This window comes from Canis lupus, chromosome 2 (assembly GCF_048164855.1).
Source record: "Canis lupus baileyi chromosome 2, mCanLup2.hap1, whole genome shotgun sequence".
NCBI classification, from domain to species: Eukaryota; Metazoa; Chordata; class Mammalia; order Carnivora; family Canidae; genus Canis; species Canis lupus.
In genome coordinates this window covers 61,646,634-61,661,314 of record NC_132839.1, presented here as the reverse complement: position 1 = coordinate 61,661,314, position 14,681 = coordinate 61,646,634, and the positions used below count along the sequence as shown (strand labels likewise).

The 14,681-nt window shown below is 57.2% G+C and overlaps 1 pseudogene; it reads left to right on the top strand.

Moving 5' to 3' along the window:
* The first annotated feature begins 12,310 nt into the window (after window positions 1-12,310).
* LOC140624022 (U4 spliceosomal RNA) lies at window positions 12,311-12,395 on the top strand (annotated as a pseudogene).
* The last annotated feature ends 2,286 nt before the right edge of the window (window positions 12,396-14,681 follow it).

Sequence of the window (14,681 nt, the reverse complement as noted above, 5' to 3'; positions counted from 1 at the left end):
CATCACTTTGCTCAGAAAGCTGTGACACCAACCCAGCCAGGGGGACACATAGCCCTTTGTGGGGACAGGAGGGAAGCAGGGCGGGCATCCTGCCCACCTGCTGGCATCAGACAGGCGTCTGGTCTGTGTTTGCTCCCAGTCTTCCCGCAGCCAGGCTGGAGAAGTGCCCCCTTCACCGGCTGCCAGGGAGGGATTATTTCCTTTCCCTCCTGTGCTCCAGGACCACAGTGGTTTCCACAGATGCCAGTCTCCCACCAGGTACCAGGCTTCTTGAGACCGCTGTGAAAACTACCCGGTGGATGTGCGCTCCAGGAGGCCAGGGGCTGGGGCAGCCGACACCCATCAGTGCCCACACCCACCGCCCCTCCCGCATCCGCCAGCCCCCCCACATCCGCCAGCCCCTCCCACAGCCATCAGCTCCCTCCATACACCAGCCCCTCACACACACACCAGGGCCTCCCCAACTCCACCCCACCCCTCCCCCACCTTCATTCAGCCCCTCCCACACCCACCCTGCACCCTCTCATCCCATATATGTACCCAGCACCCCCACATCCACCCAGCAAGGATGACTGTCTCCCCTGATGCCAGATGTAGGGGGAGGGGGAGTCCTTCCTGCCTCCCTGCTGTCTCAGCTGCTCTCAATTCCTATGGAGCCCTCTCTGTCCCAGCTCCCCACCTCAACTCCCCACTGTCCCTCTGTTCGGAGCTCACCCCTCCTCTGTTTCCCTGGGCTCTGGTCCACACAACCTAAGCCCAGCCCCACCCTAGAGTCTTCCCTGGGTGCCCCCTGCCCTAGGGCAAGAGCCTGAACTTCCTGCTTCCCTGCGACTGCGGTCCGCAGCCTGCAGCCCCCCTGCAGACGGCCAGGCCTTGGCACAGCTGCTCCCTCACCTGGAACACCCTTCCGGCCGTCCTCCCAGAATGCATGATGTCCACTCATCATCCAGGATCCCCTGGAAAGCCACTGACCCTTGCTCCGTGAGCCAAGTACCTGTCGCCCTGCTGGGCACGCGGTGGGTGCTCAGTAAGCCTGGTGGAGTTCAGATGCCCAGCTGGCTCAGGCCCCCTCCCTAGTGAGGGGAGACAGGGAATTTCAGGACCTTTGCACAGACTCTCCACCAGGGCAGAAGCAGACCAGTGTATTTTCCAGATGAGGTCACCACACTGCAGTAGACACCTGACCTCTGAGGCTAAACAGTAAGTAAGAAGCATCGGGAACAGTGGGCTCCTGCAGGTGCCGTTTGAACAGCCTCTGGCTGGCGCACACACTCGTGTGTGTCTGCACCACGCAGTGGGCACCGAACTGGCTGCGGGTGGTCATGCACGATGGCTGAGTTGTGTCCCCCCAGCCCCCAGGGGTATATGGAGGTGGGGTCTTTAAAGAGGTGACTAAGATAAAACAAGTCCCACCTGATCCGGTCCCACCAGCGTCCCTATAAAAGGGGAGATGAGGACACAGACAGGTGCAGGGGGTGACCATGTGGGGACACAGGGAGAGGACAGCTACCTCCCAAGGAGGGAGGCCCCAGAACTGGCCCTGCGCACACCTGGATCTCACACCGTGCGGTGCCAGGAAACGCGTATGCCTACGCCACCTAGGTCTGGGCAGTGGGTGTGAGAGGTGGGGGTGGGCTTTCCGGGAAGGCTTTAAGGAAGTGATAGATTCTGGGGGGCCCTGTGCTGGCCCCTCCCTGCCTGCCTGGGAGACCGTGTGGATGCCGGGGAGGGTGATGAGAGGACCAGCAACAGCGAGGGGCCTGGAGTGGCTCTGAGTCCCGGACTGGGAGTGCCGGGGCAGACCCCCAGGTGGAGCCACTACGTGGCGGGTTTTCTGTCCTGGCAGCATTCCACGCTGGCCAGCACAGACCCCGGCCTCTCCTGCCTCTCCGGCCTCCCTTGTAAGGAAGGGGTCGCTCCTTCTCCAGGCCCACACTCGAGCGTCCCTCCATTCGTGGCACAGCCCTGCAGACCCAAGGGCACCACAGCAGCCAAATCCAGAGGACTCTCTTACTTCTTGCAGGTTGTCAGCAGTCGCTCCTGGCCAAGCCAACCTGACCAGGTGTCTGGGCTGTGACGTTCATGCTGCCCGGTCCCTGCCCACCCCATTCTTGGCTGGGGGACACATGGCCTCGAACGCTTGCTATTGGAACCTCTGTATTAGCAGAAGGACATTGGGCCCAGCTCCTTGCTGTGTAGTCCAACACAAGGTCCTGCCTCAGTGTCCCCCGTCTGCAAATGGCAGGAGATCCAGGAGGTTTTCCAAGGCCCGTTTCACATAGACACCCAGGGTGGGAGTGAGTGGTCGCAGTGGGTCCAGGGGCGGAAGGTTGATGTGTCCCTACTGTCATAGGCCTTGGAGAGCCTCCTGTGACCAAGATGAGCATCAGGGGTGCATTCATGACCTTGGCTTTCAGGTGTTGAGAATCATTCCAGGTTAACTGTTTAATCTCAAGCTGGCTTCCTTTTTTTAACATTATGTTAATGTAAATTGATTTTTTTTTTTAAAGATTTTATTTACTCATGAGAGACACAGAGAGAGAGAGAGAGGCAGAGACACAGGCAGAGGGAGAAGCAGGCTCCACGCAGGGAGCCTAACACAGGACTCGTTTCCGGGACCAGATCATGCCCTGGGCCAAAGGCAGGCGCTAAACCACCCAGGGATCCCCTCAAGCTGGTTTCAAGCCTTGTCTCATCCCCTGTGCCCCATGAGGGGTGTCCAGCCATGTGTACATGGGCGCTGCTGGCACAGCTACTCTGAAGCCACCCCAGGTCTCTGGGTGAACCCGGAGCGTGTGTGAGGTCCTCACGCGGAGTGGTTGACGGGGTTGCAGTGGCTGCGGGTGCTGAGTGGAACCTGCCCCGGGGGTCTCAGAGCGGCTGCACCAACTGCACCCCCATGACCACACGCACCTGCACCTTGGCCTCCTCCTGACACTTCATCCGCTCTGATGGACAGAGAAATGTCTCCCCAAGGTTTGGGGCTGTGTTCCCTGGTGGCAGCTTTCATGGTTACTCCCGGGAGGTGACCCCGCGGACCCATCACCCCACCCCACGGCGCCTTTTCCTCCCACAGCTGACGACACCTCTGCACCCATCAGTATTCCCCTTACCTAGTGATTTCCAAGCTTGCAGCCCCGGGTGGGGGCCATGGAGGGCCTGGGCAGCACTGAGCCATCAGGAATCCAGTTCCTGGAGAATCACACTGGGTTGAGCACCCCCCACCACTGAGCGCACCCCTGGGGCACATGAGTACTCCCGTCCCTGCTGTGGGGTCCCGCCTGGGGTAGTGTTGTGTCCTTCTGGGAACTGCCCACCCCCCAGCTTCGGGGCCCCAGTCAGACTGTGCCCCGTGTGTTAGGAGGCCTCAGCCTTCCCTTGTGCCATGGAGCCTCCGGCTCCCATCCCAGTTGAGCCTCAGTTTCCCCTCCTCCCCAAACAAGCGGTTTGAGCACAAAGGTCCGTCATACGCTTTCCAGCTGAGAGCATTTCCCTTGGTGAAAACCATAAAAATAATAGAAACAGATTCTACCCAATTCTAAAATCAGAGGTAGGAATCGGCACAGCCCCACCCACACGGCCCAGACAAGTGCCTGGGCCGGGGGTGTCCTGCTGCGGACCCCCTTCCTCGGCAGGTCCTCCGGACAGAGCTGCGCTCCAGGGCTTAGAGGATTATTCTCTTGTTTCTTCAGTTTCCATTCAGCTTTGGTGTTCCTGGCGACCCTGGGAGGGCTGCGGACTCTCCCGTCGCTTGCTCTTCCCTGCGGCCCCACGCAGAGCCAGCTCCCCGACTCCTGGCCAACAGCACAGCAAGGGTGCATGAGCGACTGTGTGCGTGGCCCTCCCTCCACGAAGTAGGGATTATTTCTTTAGGATATGCTCCCAGAAACAGAATTTCTGGGTTCCGGTCCATGAACATTTTTTTGATGTTGTTTAATGGCTAATAGAAGTTTTCTTTTCAAACTCATTATCCCAGTTCATCAAGCCCACAGCAAGGATCAGGCACACTGCTGCCAACTCCCCCCCAAGCCAGGCTCTGTTTTAATTTCATGGCTGGAAAGAGACCCCACCCCCCGCGGGTTCAGATGCTTATGCGTGTGCACGTGTGTTTCCTGGCAGCCGGGACAGCTCTCCTCTCAGAGGAGCCCCGCTCAAAGGCGGGTTTATTCTCCGCTCCTCACATCTGACCCTCAGAGGGAAGGGCCGTCCGCTGCACAAGAGCACTGGGCAGGCGCCAGGCCCTGGGTTTCCGTCTCACCCAGACCAGGTCCCGAAAACTGTAGCTCATCCTGGCCCCACCTCCCCAGGGAAGGGCACATCCTTGTGATCCCCAGCCGGACTCCCAGGGGGACTCTCGGCCCCCCGATGCCTGGTCCTGTCGAGGCTCGGATACTCCCTCCACCTGGAGCCCTCCTCTCTGTGCCCCCGTTGTTCCCCTCCACGCTAGCATCCAGGCCAGTGGCACCTGCTTCAGGACCTGTGCTCCCCACTGCTCTGGGGGCTAGTGGCAGCTCCTCAGACTGGCCTTCAGAGCTTGTCACCTGCCGATCTCCAGGAAACTCCCTGTGTTCCCTCCCGGGTCTAGTACCAGGCACCCCACTGTCCCCCCACGGCCCACTGCCTGCGGCCGGCCTCAGGAGGAGCCCTCTCTCTAGGATTTGCCTCGCCTCTGCTATACCTTAGTCAGAAGCACGTGGGGATCCTAGACCCTGCCCGGGGAGCCCAGGTGGGGAGCAGGGGACTGGCCTGTCCATCACAGGCCTCCCCAGGCTGCCCTGACTCAGAGCCCGGCCTGGAATTCCATCCTCAAGCCTCTAGTCCCTTGGCTTTTTGCTAAGCGAGACATAGGTACCGGGCATGAAAAGAACCCATGTGCTGGGGTCCAGAGCTCCTGGTCCCCTGCTCTGGGGCTCAGGCCAGTGATGCAAGCTTGAGGCACCTCAGTTCTCTCATCTGTGAAGTGGATCAGCATCATCTACGTGGCGGGACTCCTTCAGGATCCGAGGAGATAGCAACCTGCTGGTGTTGGATAATCAGTGGATGCTAACTGTCACGGCTGCTGCTCTTGTTGGAGCTCACAGGAGGACGACAGTGCTGTCCAGGGGCCTGGGAGCACCGAGGACAGCCCCATGCCTGGCACACACTCAGGTGGGACAGCTGTGGGCTGTGCCCTGCAGGCCCCAGGCTCAGGCCGGCCCTTGAGCAGGGTCCCAGAGTGTGTGGGGACACTGAGCGAGGCAGTCTGAGTACTCCATGTGCAGGGAGTGCTCCTGTCAGGAGGATGGAGGAGGGTAGATGCTGAGCTGGCCTGAATCTGGGGCCCCTAGGGCAGGGTTGCCATCCTGGTTGTGACCCCTGAGTGGGTCAGCTCAGTTCAGCCTGTGCGTGGGATCTCTGTAGCCAGCCCTGCCAGAAGGGGTTGTTTTGGGACCTGGTCCCAAGTTTCTAAGCTGAGCTTGTGGTATTAGAAGTTTCTCCAAAATACCCATTCTCTCTTGGCCTCACAGCTGTTTTTCCTTAAAAAGAAAAACAAATCAAAACCAAAACAACGAGGTGGGATTTCAGTGGCACGCTTTTGCCAGGCTGCTGTCGGGTATGTGAACAACACGGACAGCTGTGCTGGCCGATTTCAGCTTAAAGGAGCCCTGGCCCATCTGGCTGGAGTCGTTGTGTGAAGGGTTGGGTGCTATCTGCCCACGATCCCATTAGGCCCCTCAGAGAATCAGAGGGGCAGCTGGAGCCTCCTGCTCAGAAGCTTTGCACCTGCTGTTCCCCCTACCTCCAACACTGTTCCCTCATTGTCCTCCCTGCAGCTCCCCTTGTGGGGCTGTTCCCAAACAACCCTCACTGCCTGCTTCTCACCCATCGATGCGGTTCACCTGCTTCTGTTCCACGGACGTGCTCTCCTGTGACGTGGGCTGGGCCACAGCTCTGTGGTTCCCCTCTGGGTCTCCAAAGCCTTGCATGCACATGACAGGTATCCAGTTATTACCTGCTACATGACAGCCTTAATGTTCTGGGGACCTGCTGGTTCCTGGGGCACAGCAGTGGGTCGCCAGGGCCCTGCCCTCTGCTTCATCCCAATTAGCAGGGAGGTAAGACGTCCTTATGGAGCCCATGCAGATGCGAGTCATTGCAACATATGGTTAATGAATGTGCACCGCCATATCGACCCAACCCAGTCACACCTTTTCGAGAGAGCCCTCTGGAGGCCCTATGTCAGCACCCCTGCTCCACGCTTCCCTCCATCAGAGCACCCCTAGGGCTGGCCCCCTTGCCCCGTGTCTGTCCTCTCTCTGTTGGCTGTTCTGGGATGTGGCTGCGTGCCTATGGTGCTGCACGGCACTGACATCCCGGTGGGGAGAGGAAGGTTCAAACAATAGGCAACAATGAGAAACAATTAATGAGTTCATACAGGAAATGCCAGACTGCAGTAAGCACTGATGGTGAGAACGTTCCAGATGTGGTGGCATCTTTAGGACTTGCTGGTGGGTTGCACCACATGTCGGAGGAAAGAGTACCAGCTGTGGCCCAGTCAAGTGGATGGGTGGGGGACAGTCCCCAGGATGGAGACCCCTGGGGCAGATTTGACTTTGAAGATGGTGGGAGGCACGGCCTAGCTGGGCCTTACCCGGAGTCTCACTCTGTCCTATGTAAACATCATGACCTGGGACAAGTGACAGGTCCCTGAGTCCTGCTTCCTAGCTGTGGAAGGCAGACACAGCCCCACTGGGCAGCCGTGGGAGGGCAGCCTGGGCTGCACAGAGGAAGCCTTCCGCCAATGGGTCCAGTGTGGCAGGCATGTCCATCTCTGCTCCTGGGCACCTGCTTCCCAGAGCCCCTGCGGGTCATTTGGGGTCACAGCTCAGGCACCATCAGCTGCACCTGCTCCCGTGCATCCTCTCCACCTGTGGCTTCACAGGCAGCAGCCCCCGCCCTTTGTCCTCAAATCTGGGGACATGTCCACATAGATGTCTGTAAGGGTGGGCCTGAGAGGGGCTGACCCCTGAGGATGGGGTACCCTGGAGAAGGAGCTGCTCTGTAAGGAGGGGTGCTCCCTACACAGAGGGCAGGCTGGAAGGAGTGTTCTATGCCCGTGGCGGCCTGGGACCCTACCCATGAGCTGAGCCCGAGGATACAGCCCTCAGTGGCCAAAAAGCCTGGCTTCCTTTCTCTGTAACGTTCTTCCCGTGGATCTTTCTAGAAGACAAAATAAGCTGGTTGGAAACATCTAAAGGTTCTGGCATCATTTCAGACTTTGAGGAGCTGGCATCTCGTCCAGCAGGTGGAGCAGGCAGGGGTGGGGTAATCAGCAGGCCCTGCCTTCCTCATCCCCCCACCTACCCACTGGGGACCAGCCATGTGCTGTGTTCCCAACCTGAGGGTTCCCCAGTCTCCTTTCTCCCCGCCAGAACCTCAGCCCGGCTCCTCCTTTCCCCGGTGGTCTCGGCCTGGGGTGTCCTCCAGGAAGCCTCCCCATGGCCCCCTGCCCCACCCCTGCTCCTTCTCCCTCCAGCTGAACCCGGCCTGGCATTCTCTTTTCTCTGATGTCTGTTCAACAGACAAATCTAGAGAGCTCCCACTGTAGCAGGTTCCATTGTAGACCTCCAGCAGAGAGTGACGAACGTCATCCCCAGCTACTCTCTCAGTCCCGGAAGAGGAAACCCGAAGCATGGAGAAGGCAGGTGGCTTGCCCAAGGTCACACAGTCAGCAGGGATGGAGTTAGGATTCAGCCGGGTGCCAGGCTCTGGCATCTGCACTGCCTTTTGCCCTCACCTGCCCACCACCTGTCTTCCCCTCTGTCTGACTCCCCAGAGGCTCCAGTTCAGTCTGCCCACAACAGAGTGGGGGCTCCTCACACTGTGCAAAATTAGATATGATTCTTCCCACTTCCCAGGTGAGGAAACTGAAGCCCAGACGATTAGCGTGTCCCTTGTGTGTCCTTAGAGGCTGCATCCAGACTGGAGCTGTCAGCCTTCCTGAGCCCCAGCTGGCCCAGCCCCGGGTTTGAGGCCAGAGCGTTTATTCCCGCCTGGGCTCACCTGCCCTGGGCCAGTCTCAACCTCGCTGAACCCCACCTTTCTCACTGGCAGTTGACATCCTAACCTTGTGTGATTGGGGTGGAAATTCAGTCCTTTAGTGCCCCATAGAGTAGCAGCTGGATGTAGACCCCGGTGATCCCAGTGAGACTCACCATTCCAGCAGGTCTATGGTGACACCGCAGCTGCCCACCTGCGGCCCACGCTCTGAGCAGCAAGGACCAGCACAGGACAGAGTCCACGGGGCCACCTGAGCCAGCCGCCCACCCATGTCACTGCCTGGGCACATGGGCACCACAGCTCAGGGAAGATTTAGAGATGAGCAAACTGAGCCCTTTGTGTAGGGCTCACAGGGAGGAAGCAAAGTGTGCATGGCTGCTGTCAGAACTGCAGAATTTTCCAGTGATTTGTAGAGAACTGGCCCAAAGTGCAAAGGGCAGATGAGGCCTGTGAGCATGGATCTGTATCTCCTCTCCCTTGAGCGAGGAGTTGCTTGTTCCCACACTGGGGGCAGAGGGACCAGACATTGTATTTTTCCTAGAATGTAAATGAGCCTTGGCCTCACTCCTCATCCCTCAAATGGGAAACAAATTCATCTTGGCTCTACATCTGGTGGCAGAAGCAGGAGGACAAACTCTAGCATGGCAAGAAGGCTGACCACGTGGACTCACAGCATCGAGCACTAGCTAGTCCCCAGGCCTGGGTCCATGGCCTCTGCCCTCAAGGGATTCAGTTAAGATCTAAGAGGAGGCAAGAGTTAAGGTGCTAGAAGATGCTCCACATCCACATGGCCTCTGCTGCTGTGACTTTCCCATGCACCTCAGGACATGAGGCCAAGCGCCTTCCTCCTGTCAACGTGCAACAATGGAAAGGTCGACACAGGCCCACACATTGGGGACCCCCAGACTCACCTGCTGGACTCTGGTCTGTGCCCTCTGCCAGGACCCTGTGATCCTGAGATCTCTTGCCTCCCCCTCCTCCCTTCCTCTCTGGCTGGGACGGGTCTCCATGCCCCTCCTGGAGCACACTCCCCTTGGGCCGCTGTCCGAGCTATCCTTTTTCCATGGCTCACAGGAAAACTTTCTTTCAGCCTCATTTTATTTATTTTTTATTTTTTTCAGCCTCATTTTAAATCAAAGTTGTATGCGCTTGTGATCTAAGGAATTAAATCATTCCCAAGCTTGTTATAAAAACCAGCAGTCCCCTGCCCTCCACCCACCCACTCCATTTCTTCTTCCCCAGAGGCAACTGCTTCCTTTCTTTTTTTTTAAAACTAATTCTTTTGGTATTTATGCTGTATTCCTAAATAGTCTTCTTGTGTTGCTGATTCTAGCTTTTTCAGCTGAGTTAATACCACTGACTTCTTTATGGAAGAGGTGCTAGCTTTCTCTCATCCTTGCCCCCACCCCACATGTCTCCTTCCCATCATTCTCCCCACCCCATCACAGAAAATGTAGTTTGAGTTAGAGTCACACGATCATGTAAATATAACTCACAGCAAAGCCAGATCATATACTATGATCAACTTTACCTGCCTTACCTTTTTTCCCCTATAGTTATCATTCGCTATGTTATTTTTTAAAAAATTAATGTGCTTATTTCTTTTTTTTTTTAATGTGCTTATTTCTAATTCAACACTAGACTCTGCCTCTTGTCTAAATCTCTAGGCCTTCGAACACACCAGTTTTGCTTATCTTGCTTGGTCTGAATTGACTGCCCTGTTTGGTGGAGCTCACACTCTGTTGGCTTTCTAATAAGGGTGCAGGGGAAGCGAACATATTGTGATCTCAACTGTCTGAAAATGCCCCATCCTATCCTCACCCTTGATTAATAGTTTGGCTGACTATCTCATTCCCACAGAATGGGGGGCTTAGAGACAATAGAAAGTGATTTCTCATGGTTCTGAAGGCTGGAAATCCAGATCAAGGTGCTGGCAGATTCGATGTCTAGTGAGGACCTGCTTCCTGGTTCATAGATGGTGTCTTCTCCCTGTTTCTCATAAGATAGAGGGAGTGAGGGAGCTCTCTGGGGTCTCTTTCATACGGGCACTAATCCCATTCATGGGGCTCCACCCTCATGACCTAAGCACCTCCCAGAGACCCCACCTCCTAATGCTGTCACATTGGGGGTTAGGGTTTCAACATGCAAGTCTGAGTGTGGAGGCACAAACATGCACTCTAGCAGTGGGTAGAATTCTCATTTGGAAATCGTTTTCCTACAGAAAAAGGTGGGCAGAAGCCAACTGTGCAAGAATTGCTCTATCTTCTTGTTGTCAGTATAACCATTATCAAGTCCAAAGCTATCCTAATTTCTAATTCTTTATTTTTATTGAAGAATAAAAATAAAGTTAATTGTTGAACAGTTTCATTTGGCCCTCATTCTTGTGTCTTTCAAATCGGAAAAAAAAAAAAAAGCCCATCTTCGTTTTTCTTATGGTCACGGAAGCTGGGCTGCAAATCCCAAAATAATCTAAGGAGTAAATCATGGCTTTGTTTTCTCTTCAAACTCATCAAGTGTGGAGTCATGAGAACATGATGAAAAATACCATCAGCTCGTTGTTGTCACGAATCTTGCCTATTGTGTCTGTGTGCTGTGGGAACTGGCTGTGGAACAGCGGGGAGTGTGTCTGACACCAGTGGGGCCTGGGATGGGGAGCTTCCAGCACCATCATCCCCACACAGGGCACCTGCAGCTTCCCATTGGGGCTGGGGCTCTTCCTAGCACACACCTGCCCTGGCTGTAGGCATCAGCCCCTCCCTGGTCTCCGTGGCCTTCCCTGCTGGTGAGAGCTGACTGTACGCTTCTTCCCAACTTGGGGTGGAGTGGGGACACTCAGGCCCCAGAGGCCCCTCATGCTGTGGGTGATCCTTTGGGGGGAGCAGGCCACCCCCTCCTCCCACCTACCTTGGGTTGAAGTGGGATTATCTCGGCTATAAGCACAGGTTAGAAGGATAACATCACAGGGCTGCCTTCACAGTTGGGTAAACCGAGGTTGGGGGCTGGTCCTCTGGGGCTCAGTTTCCTCATCTGTAAAATGGGGAGGAGAGGGCTGCTTTGAAAATTAAAACAATGACAACATGTGGTTTGACAAAAACCGAGCATGCAGTAGGTGCTCATATTTGCTGTAGAACTGTCTGCCAGGAAGCTGGGGGTCCTTGTTTGGCCCAAATGCTCGTGACAGACAGACCCCCAGAGGCTCTGCCTGGAGAGGCCCCAGGCTTTTCTGATGCAAACTGCAGCCCCCTTGGCCGCGGCCCCGGAACTGCAGCATTCTGGGATTTGAGGGACTCCCGCCAGGAAGGGCTGGGCTGCCAGCCCCCTCTGGTTCTTGTTAGGACTTCTCGCCTCCCCCTCCCCTGCTGGGCAGCAACCCTCCTCACAGTCCCCTTGGGACCCTCACGGCCCAAGTCCCATAAGCTTGCCAGGGCCAAGCCCGGAGACGTGAACCTTCCAGAAAGGAGGAAGAACAAAGCCAGACTGCAGGCTGCAGGCCCGTGAGCCAGGCCCAGGTGGGCGGTGGATGCTGGACCAGGGGGCTGCAGGCCTTCGACCTGAGTGAGGATGGGGTCAGGGTTCTTCCTGGCAGGCAGCTGAGCATGGCTGGGCCAGGCTGACCCCGAGACAGAGGTAGAGACTGGGATGCTAAATCAGGAACCTGTCCTAACCTGAGGCTCTAGGGGACACCAAAGGGTATTGAGGGAGCCTGTGGTACTAGGACTTCTGGGGGAATAGGGTGGGGCAGGTGGGGCTGATGGGTGGGGTTATCCAGGAGGTCACTAGGCACCTGGCCAGGTGCTGGGGAGAGGGCTCTCTGAGGTGCTCCAGTCATTCTTTCCTGGGTCACAGGTCTTGGATCATCACCCCTGTGGTCCCTGTCCTGGGCTGTCAACGGGTCCCTGTCCTGGGCTGTCAACTGGTCCCTGTCCTAGACCAGAGCTTGGTCACACCTTTGTGGGAAATTCGAGTAGGTTTCCAGCAACTTCTGCCCTCTCCCTGAACACGCTTTTCCAAGTGACCGGTTGGCCCAGCATTTGGGGCGCACTGTAGGTGGGGGCCGTGCCCGGGGCTCTAGCTGGCTGCTGGGGGCTGGCACCTCCAGTAGGCAAGGGCACACACAGGCCTTGAGGGCCCTACGAATGTTTGGCTTTAAGTTCTTTAAAAACCAGATGGAAAAGGGAAGAGAATAAAGAATCTATGATGAGTCCAGCCTGGAGCACGTTCACGTTTGTACCAACACAGCTGTAAAATATAATTTAAAAGTTTTGTTTTAAGCCTTGTACGGTGGCCGTATTGTTGCCAGTGAGGTTTATCCAAGGTGCGATTATTACTAATTGAAAACTTTTCCCCCGAAATCTGTTTTAAACAGAGGAGTGGTCCATGAAACACCACACCGTGAGCCCACGGAAGTCACCTCCGGCCTTGGGTCACACAGGCAAAATAGGCATCGGGCCAAGTGGGACTCGGCTATTTTCCTGGTAATGATGCTGTGGCTCTCCGTGTGTCCTCAGGATGCTGGCCTTCAGGTTAGGACTTTCAGATGCCATAGACCCTTACTGGGTTCATTTGGACCCTCTTGTGACAAGATATCAAGACCCGGCTCATACCAGCTTCATCCAGACAGCGGGTGACGGACTCAGTGGTTGGTAAGGCTAAGTGTGGTCCTGTATCATTCCAGACGGTGATGTCAGGGCCCAGGACCCCCTGCCCCCCTGGGCTCTGAGACAGGCTCTCTCCTCTCTCTGCAGCCCCCTGGTGCCCGCTCAGCTGCCTCAGTGGTAAAGAACGTCCCTCCATGGCCCCCAGGAGCTCCTGGTGGGTTAGCAGCAATCCAGAGCCTCTGTCCCCAGTGACCTCATGGTCACAGCCCTGTACCTTGTGCATAAGTGGCACTGCAGCAGTGCTCCTGGGGTGCCACACGTTGGTCTCACTGAGAGCCAGTCAGCCTGCTTCTCTCCTCTCTGTGTCGTGTCAACCCCAGGGGAGCCTTGGGGGCCTTCCCAGCGCAGCCTCCTGAGCTCTGACAAGTTTCCAGGTGGGAGGTGGCTTTGAATGTCTTAGGCCACCAAGACAGGTTCTGGTGTCCTAGTCAAATGGACATGGTGTTCCTCTGGGTGTCAGAAGCTCGGATGTGCCCGTGTGGGACGTGGTGCAAGGTGGCAGCAGGAGAAGCCTCCTTGCTGAGCCGACAGGGAACCACTTGTGTTCAGCTGCCCACATCTTCTGCGGGCTTGGGCTGATGAGTGTGCAAGTGTGAGTTTGGTCTGATGTGTGTGTGTGTATGCGGTCACATGCACAGATGAACTCCTGTCTGCCCTTTCCCCCCAACCCTCCTCCTGGGGCTGCAGGTGAGCCCAGGCTGTGGGAATCACATTGCCAGCCACTCCTTTCTCCCTCTGGACGTGAGTTAGTGGCACCTTTAAAACAGGAGGGGCTGATGCCTCTGTGACCTGGTCTCCTTGCTCCCCACTGGGAAACTGAGGCCCTGGGCCCACCCTCTTGTCTTCGGGGTCTCCCCGTCTGTGGGTGGAGGCAGCTCTGGCTGGCCTTTGCCTCTGTCCATCCCTATGCAAGTCACCTCCCTCTGCACCCCCCACCCCTGCCTGTGGGCCACAGCCCCAGTGACTCCTGCACCCAGCTTGCTTGGGGCCACATGGCTCAAGCCCTCGACAGTGCTCAGCTGCCCACATGTGACAGTGTCACGTCCTTGCTCTCTAGAGCCTTCTGCAGACTTGCCAGCTTGAGGCCGAGGACTCCTTGCCATAGTCTTCTGACCTGCCTGGGCCTTAGGGCCTCCTGGGGCTGCTGGGTGGCCCTCTCTGTCTCCACGGGCTACGTGTCACCCTCCATGTGGTGTCTCTGGCTGTAGGTGTTTGTAAACAAGTGACGCCCTCTGTCCCCATGACCTTGTCTTTCCTTGGCTCCCCCCAAACTGTCCTACTGGCAGGGCCCTGGGAGCACCATCGGGGCCTGAGGACCTTCCACCCGCTTCCTTCAGGCCCGGGTCAGGAGGCTGGCCTGGGGTTCTCTCCCAGTACACAGGCGGGGGCTGTGGGCCTGGGCAGGGGAATGGGGCTGGGCAGGGCTGCCCGTGCCCTCCACCCTGCTGGCTGTGCAGAGCGTCTCCCCACAGGCCTGAGCTCGGCACCTCCTGGCTCCCCACTCCTGTGCCCTCACTGCCCAGGCACCAGACCAGGGCCGGACACAGACACTACCTCACTCACCCGGGTCTGCCAGCCGTGGGACCATGGCCATGGCCGGCCGGCCGGTCCAGGAGAGGGGACAGGAGATCCTAAGTCTGCCTCAAGCCGGCCATGGGATGGGTGAGTGCATGCCCTTCCCAGCTCAGACCTTCTAGAAGGGCTAGCTGCCTCTGGGCAGAGAGGGGGCGGGGCTCCTGCTGAGAGGTGGGCACTGGGCACAGCACTTGGCCGCTTGACCCAGGCCCCCTCGGAGATCTCCACACCGACTCTGTGATGTGGAGACTCAGGGACCCACTTGACAGACAAGGCCCCAGAGGTGAGCTGCCTGACTCGGGGTCTCACAGCTCCAGGGGGCCAGGCTGCCAGGCCACGCTCATGGGGCTCCAAAGCAATGTCCCCACATCACATGGACTTTCTAAGGCCTGGGAGACCTGATGGTCT